Below are 8,357 nucleotides of genomic sequence, written 5' to 3'. Positions count from 1 at the left end.
AAAAAAAATTCGCATTCGTGCGTATGCACACTCTGTTATTTTTCCCATGTCATGCGTACGCATGCCTTCCGCATACGCATGATTCCCCTGTTTCACATACTTTTCTTTTCTTTTCTTCTCTTCTCTCCACTTCTTTTCTTCTTCTCTCTTCTCTTCTATTCTTTCCCTCCTTTAACTACCATCCACCACCATTCACCATCCACCACCATCTCCATTAGTTAGTTAGCTAGTTTAATTCTCTATTTTAGTAGATTAGGTGGTTAGGATAGGTTAGATTAGGTGAAAAGTGTTGGATTATTAATCTAATTTGCTTTGATTAAATGGGATTATCTAGGTAATCACCAGGTTTGTAGTCAATGACTTGGATAGGAAGCTTTGATTCTCAATTCTAGCCAGAAATGTCTTTTAGCATTTACATTTCCTTTAGTTGTTAATTTTATTTTCTTGTCATTCATTTTCTTGTCTGTTTATCTGCAAACCCCACCCCTTATACTCATAACTGATAATATGCGTATCTCACTGCAATTCCTTTGAGAGACGACCTGAGGTTTAAATACTGTCAGTTTTTATTGGTTTGTATTGTGACAAACAAATTAAACTTTGATCGAGAGTCAATTGCCAGTTTGAAACTATACTTGCAACGGAATTATTTTTGTGAAATTTTGAACCGACATTAATTCTTGTATCAACGATGACGGAGCTTCCACACGCCACAGATCTTCCACACGCGACGCCTATACCCAATGGAGAAGAGTGGCGATGAAACGAGTTGGGTTGCGGTGCTAGGGTTCTTCACTTTGTTTTTTCAATTTCCAAATTTCCCTTTTCAGTTTTAGAGAGAAGAGGAGTGGGAATGGGGTTGGGGCTGCGTTAGGGTATTAGATTTTAGAGTTTTCTTTTTTTTTTTCCAGCCCATAAAACGACGCTGTTTGATGGGGTAGTATAAACTGAAAACCCTTTAAAAAACTATCCGGTTCTGCCAATTTATTGGTTAACCGTCAGTTTGACCAATTTTTTTTATCAATTTTTTGCCAGGCGATTTTTGAGGCTAACCGAATTGACTTGGTGACCGATTCCCGGTTAACCCGGTTGAATCTTTCAGTCCGGTTCAGTTTTCAGAACTATGATACATATACATATAAAGTGAAATTGAAGTATTTTTCTAAATCTTGAGAGTGGAGATTAAATCAAGATAACATAAGAATATTACTCCTTTTCATCCCAAGTGCAATGAACAAACTGCACAATATTTTTTTTTTTACATTTTACCTCATATTGTACAAAAATAAAATAGGGAAAGGTTAAAAGAATAACACAATTATATATTTTGGTTCAACCTTCAAGTACAATGAGACCTACATTTCGTCTCCACTACAAATTATGATAAAATTTTGACTATAATTAAACTAATTACAACCACCGATTTTAATGAATTAAAACCTAACTCATCAGCAACCAATAAGTTCAAATCAAGTCTATAAACCAACAAATTCACACCAAGTTTATCAAACTAGTGAATTTAAACCAAAATTACTGAACCAACATACTCAACCTAGCTAATCATGCAAAACTACTAAACTCAAACCAAGTTTAGCAACCTCCTAATTAAGCGTTGATCCAGATTAGAAAATGGGGACAATATAAACTCAAAGCAAGTTCATACCTCTAAAAATATCATTACAATGAATATAAAATTTCTAGATTTTTCTCAACCTATCCCTCCTATTTTTTTAAATTTATGGCTTTTATTGATTCTTCACATATTTAGCAACTTAGTTTTTTTTATTTTACAGAAAGAGAGAGATACAAAGAGTTAAAATTTTCTAATTAGAGAAAATAAAAGATATTTCTATGTAACCATGAGGTGAGAAAAGTAAAAATCTTTAAGAGAAAAAATGTTGCTGAAGATGCTTTCTTTTTTTGTCTTCAATTCTAGAAAATACAAGCTACATAATAAATGCCAATTTTCCAAAATTCTAGAACCTTATCATGATCGTTTCTGGTTTTTCTCCAGCTATACCACTATTGTTGTAGGTTGTCTTTGCTCCATTCTGACTTTGCCAAGTGAGTTGTTGTGATTGCCCTTTCTCCTTCTAATCATTTGTACTAGAATGTGGTAATTCTTTCTTTTCTTTGATTCCAAGTAACAATAATTAAGCAAATAAATGTTGCTCAAAATCTAATGTAGTGAGCTTGGACATTATTCTACCCAGCTTCAACATTAATGATACCTTGTGATTGTGATAGGATGACATCAGAAACCTTTTTGCCTTTGTCCTTAGGACTAGGACTTCGACTCTTTGCACGTACACTTGCTTTCATCTAGCTTTGGCTTGATAGCAGTCTCACACTTGTCATTTTGTCAATACACATACATCTCTAGATGACCTTGGCAAGTCAATGGTTCTAAAATATCCTTGGCAAGGACACATAATCATTAGTATTATGCCCATACTTATGATGGAAAGCACAATATTTGGTGTTGTCTATGGATTTTAAATCTTGATAAGTACCAACTTTAGCAGGTGACTTGATGAGTTTTTCATGTAAGCTTTCCTTGACAATGTCCTCCCTTTTCGTGTTGAATTTTATGTAACTATCATAATGTGGGAACATCCAAAATGGTCAATAATGATCCTTGATATCAAGAGACCTGTCTTGCCATACCTTCATTGATCATGTTGAGTTTGGGAAGATAAGATGGGTTGTCTTTTGGGTCGCTGAGTAAGACAAAGCTCTCCTATCTCCTATACCCCAACAATCTTTTCACGAAACTCAGCCAAAGTCTTTGGCTTAACCACTACTATAACCTCTTGAAACCTTCTTAGTTTTAAACCACTCTTGATAGCGTGAGAAATTGTGTTCGACAAGTAAAGAACCAAAGGAAGAACATAAGATCTTATAAAAGAGATGAAATAAGAACAAAAGAATGATTAGGGAATCAAAGAAAAAAAAAGGGAATACATATGGCAGAATATAATTTCATAATGGTGAATCACACATCATACATTACTAACTAGTGCTCAATATATACTAAGCTAACTCAAACTAGCTAATTATTTGCCTAACTAACTAGATAAATATCAGGAAACAGAAAGTTGTTAGGTCAGCAAACTTTCTTGAATAATTCTTCTTCTCAACTAACTTTTTGGCAAATTTTGAATCTTCCTCAGGTCTCACATCCTCTCGCAAGTTTGATACATGAGCATCTTTAGTTGTTTTCTTTAGTATTTCTTTCTATAAAGTTAGTGAATTTGTTATTTTTAATTGAAATTTTTAGTGCTTTAATTAATGTTTTTTGGAGTTGCTTTGAGCTTTGGTATGTATAAAAAAGTGTTGGAAATAAACAAGAATAAGGGTAAAAAGAAGCAAGCAAGAGATACACTAGGAGCAAAAATGGAAAGAGCCAAACAGAGAAGCTTCTATTCAAAGCTAAACCACAAAACCAACTTCTAGTAAGCTTAACGATATTATCAACTCTGACCTCTCTATGATCTAGCGAGCATAACTTGAGCTACAAAGGTCTAAAAGAAGTGGTTTCAGTTGCGTTAGAAAGCTAACATCCAGATCTTTCCAACGATACATAATAGTTTATATTGGACGTTCAGTTTGGGCCTTAAACTACCTTCTCCTTTCAGCATCTGAAAAATAGCTCACGTTCAACGTGAGGCATCCTGCGTCCAACATGCACTAACCTCTCCACACTCCATCAAGCATAACATGAGTTATAGAGGTCCAAATAAAATGGTTCTAGTAGTGTTAAAAAGCTAACATTCAGAGCTTTCTAACAATATATATATGCTGGACCTGAGTCTAACACCACCTTTTTCCGCTTTGAAAGTAGCCACACTCACTCCACGTCCAACTTAAGAAGCCTCACGTTGAACGTGCCACCAAGTTTCACCTCCAGGGGCTACTCCAAGTCCTTGCGTTCAACACATGGACTCTTGCGTCCAACGTATGGGCCAGCCAACCTCCCAGGGATACTCCAATCCTTCACTAATCTCTTTAACTTCAAGTGCTTATTTTGTTGGCCCAAGATTTAGTTTCAAGCCCATGATTTCAACAAAGCATCTCATATCAAGTTTTAAATTTCAACTACAAGGAAGATCACTAGAGTTAATAGAGTAGATTTGATTTAATTAGATTTGATTATGTTTTGATTTAGTTTGGAATTTAAATTATTAAAGTTTTGTTTAGGTTTTAAAACAAGTGAAGAACATTATCCAGGGAGATCACACTCCGGAACATCATTATACACTACACTTTATAGTTTTGTTTTCATTTCACCATGAGCAACTAATCTCCTTTGTTAAGGTTAAGAGCTCTGTTCATCTTTTTATGGATTATTAATCTAAATGTCTTACTTTATTTGAGGTTTATGCTTTGATCTAATTCATGATTGAGTTTTCCTTCTTCATCCCTAAAGATTTATAATTGTTGAAAAATATTCTAACTCCGATTTAGATTCTAAATATTGTTTTGAGAAAAAGTAATATTTGAATTAGCTTGAAAACTCTTTCTCACTACTTTTTTATTTAACTAGGAATAGTGTTTCAAAGAGTGTGTGACACTTTGTAAGTTTCAATTGTTTAGGATTAGCTTGGATAAGTGACATAAAATTCAACGTAAGGGCTATTCTTGAATCTTACTTGAAATTAAATTGGTTTTATGCTTATTCTCTTTTCTTAAATAATTGACTAAGGAATTAGCGATTAATTAGGTTAAAGAAAAATTGAATTACCAAGGAATTGTGATCTGATTATTTATGATTTGTCGTGACCGATAATTGCATGCCTCAATTAAATGAACACAAGAATTATTTTCCTAAGGAGTGAATATCTCTAAAACCTTAATATTCTCACCATCATTGTCTTCACACTCACTATTTGCTATTTATTACTTTGCTTCTTTACACGTTTGAACTCTCATCTCTTTGATTTTGGTTTGTTTAATTAGAATAATCAATTAATCATTGTTGCTTAGTCCTTTAATTCTCGTGGGAATGATAACTCACTCACTGTGATATTACTTGATACGATTCGGTGTATTTGTCGAGTTGTGGTTTTGCAAAATTTCACATCAAAGTTGTACTTATAGAGATTCATAAGTGCCAATTTGGAATGACATACAACAAAGGGACTTGGAGCCTGTGATAGGGAGCAATTTGGTGACCTTTGCCAGAGCTTTGTCTCGTGTAACATGGCAATCGATCTCTATATGATTGGTCTGTTCATGAAAGACCAGATTGGCTGCTATATAGTAAGTGGATTGATTATCATAATAAATTGGCAAGGGATGCATGACTAGTACCCTAAAATCCTGTAGAAGATAGACTAACCATTGAGCATCACATGTGGCTAGACCTAACGTTCTATACTCTGCTTCAAATGAAGAACGAGAAATAGTAGTTTGTTTTTTACTTTTCTAGGATACAAGGGATGATCCAACGAAGAAGAAAAATCTAGATACCAATCTCCTAGGGTCAGGACACGTGCCACAGTCGTTGTCCAAGTAACCCTATGGAGACAAACTCGAAGACACATCAAAGAATAGACCAAGATCAGGTGTTGTCTTGAGGTATTCCAAGATACGAAGTCCAGCCTCAAAAAGAACATTAGTGGGTGAGTCCAAATATTGACTAAGCTTCCCAACAGCATAGTTAATATTTGGACAAGTGCTTGTCAAGTATACAAGCCTTCCAATTAGTTTTCTATACTCCGTACATGACGGTAATGGATGACTAGTGTCCTTGGTCAGCTTCATGATGTAGTCCATGGGGGCGGTTGCAAGTTGGGCACCAAGCATACCATATGATGCATTTACATCTTTAGTTATTTTTCCTTTAAGATTTCATTCAATAAAGTAATCATTCTTGTTAGATAAGCAATGACTTCATAGTTAAATGAGCAATACTTTGAGTTAGTTGAATTAATTTATTACAGGAGAAATTGGAAGAGAATTGGCAAAGATCAAAGAAGAAGTAGAGGTTAGGACTCATCATGAACAAGAAGCATATGAAAGGAAATCAAATAGAGAGCTCTCTAGGCCAAACAGAGAGCTCTTTGGACAAATAATTGGAAATAAAGAAGACTGGCCATGGGACGTGGCACCCTAGGCATGGCACAGCTAGAAAGAACAGAGGGTGTCATGCGTACGCATCTGACATGGGTACGCATAATTGGCGAGATTAGGCACATCATGTGTACACACAATAACACCAGCCGTTGCATGCAAGAACTTAGCCGTGCAATGTGAAGAGAGAAACAGAAGCTAATGGGAGCAATCAAAGGGAGTCATGTGTACGCATCTAGCATACGTACGCACAACTAGCACCACAAGAAAAATCATGCGTACGCATGACCGGCCGTGGGATGTGGAAAATAGCCGTGCGATGCCTAGGGAGAAACAAAGAGCAACTTGAGGCCAAATCCACTAAAGAAAGGATCACGTATAATGTGATATGCTTCACGTATGACATGAGGAATGGACAAAGAGCAAATGGGATCAATTTTGAAGCCCACGTTATATGTGAGTCATGGTGCATGTAATGTGAGACATGGTTCACTCCTAGGGGCCTCAATTCTTTCACCAAAGCTCTCCAATTCCTTAATATTTTAAGTGATTAACTCAAGGCTCAACATAAGCTCATAAATTCTAGCATTGATTGAGGATCATGGGGAGAAATATCTAAAGCTTGACATGAGGAGGAAAAGATCAACTAGTTAGATTTGATTTTGTTTTAAGTTGATTTTGTTTTAAGTTTTGAATTTAGGTTTGTTTTAGGGTCAGTATAAAAAGGAGATAAGTCACATATGTGTTCTCTTCTTCGGCAGTTTTGACAATTGATAATTTCTAGGTTTTCTCTTGAAACATGAGCCTCTAATATCCTTGGTTAATGTTAGGAGCTCTGTTGATTCCTATGAACTAATATTCTAGCTTTTTTACCTTTGATTAATGCATTGATGTTTTCCTAAGAAAAAGTTTTTGTTCTTCATCCAAAGGATTTGAATGTGTTAGGAAACAATTCTTCTCTGACTTGAATTCTTTTAATATCTTGAAAAAGTTGATTAATTAATTAAGCTTGAAAACTTCTTCTCACAATTTGTAAGTTTGAAAACTAGACTTGATAAATGACATTAAATCAACTGGGAATAATTCTTGTGAATTGTGTGGCTCTTGAATCTGTGAAAGCGCTCCACCTTTTTTTTTAAATAATTGACTAAAGGGAATAGCGATTAATTAGGTTAAAGAGAAATTGAATTACCAAGGGATTCAAATTTGATTACTAATGATTTTTCATAGATACATCATTGCATGATCAAGGTGGAAAGTGAAAAGTATTTTTTCGGAAGTCTCAACATCTCTAAAACCTTAACTCTCTTAATCATATTACTTTCTCAACCTATTTCAGTTTGCTCTTGTTTATTAATTATCTATTTTCATGCTATTTGCTATTGAAACCCTAAGTTTGTGCTTGTCTGACTAGAATAATCAATTGATCATTGCTTATTTAATCTGTTAATCCTCATAGAAATGATAAACCACTCCTGTGGTATTACTTGGTACGACTTGATGTACTTGCTGATCGTTTGTGGTTTTCTAAAATTTGCATCACCATACTCTTCTAATAATTCAAAGCAGTATTTTCCTGACACATAGCAATGCCTCGGCTGCTCCTAGCAAGTTCGAATCCCAGAAAGTACTTAAATTTTCCAATGTCATTGATTTTGAAGGCATTGTCTAAAGAAAGTTTTAACTAGTTGATTTCTTGAAAATCCTCTCCTTCCAAAATAAGATCATTGACATATACTAACACAACAGGAAAAACTGTGAAACTAAATTTAGTAAACAATCCATAATTATACATAGCCATGAGAAAATAGAGTAGCAATGAGCTTAGCATGTCATTGTTGGCTTGCCTGCTTAAGTCCATAAAGGGACTTTTGCAACTTACAAATAATTGAAGGGTCTAAAATGACAAGACCAGGAGGAGCCTTCATATACACCTCTTCCAAAAAATCTCCATGCAAAAAGGCTATGCTAACATCTAATTGGTAAACAAATCAATTCTTATAAGCTGCAATTGACAATAGAGTGTGAAGTGTAACCACTGGACTAAAGGTGTCAAAGAAGTTAAATCCTAGTTTTTGACTAAAGCCCTTGGCAACAAGGCGAGCCTTATGCCGCTCACCAGAGCCATCATCCTTAAGTTTGACTTTGAATACCCATCTGCACCCAATTGCCCTTTTACCAGCAAGTAGAGTAGTTAAAGTCCAAGTCTTATTTTCCTTGAGAGCCCTTAATTCCTCATTGATGGCTTCTTTCTAGAAAGGATGGTTAATGGCCTCAACATA

Source organism: Arachis ipaensis, chromosome B3, assembly GCF_059453495.1.
Source record: "Arachis ipaensis isolate K30076 ecotype BB chromosome B3, ASM5945349v1, whole genome shotgun sequence".
Lineage (NCBI taxonomy): Eukaryota > Viridiplantae > Streptophyta > Magnoliopsida > Fabales > Fabaceae > Arachis > Arachis ipaensis.
Note: the sequence above shows the minus strand (reverse complement) of the source record.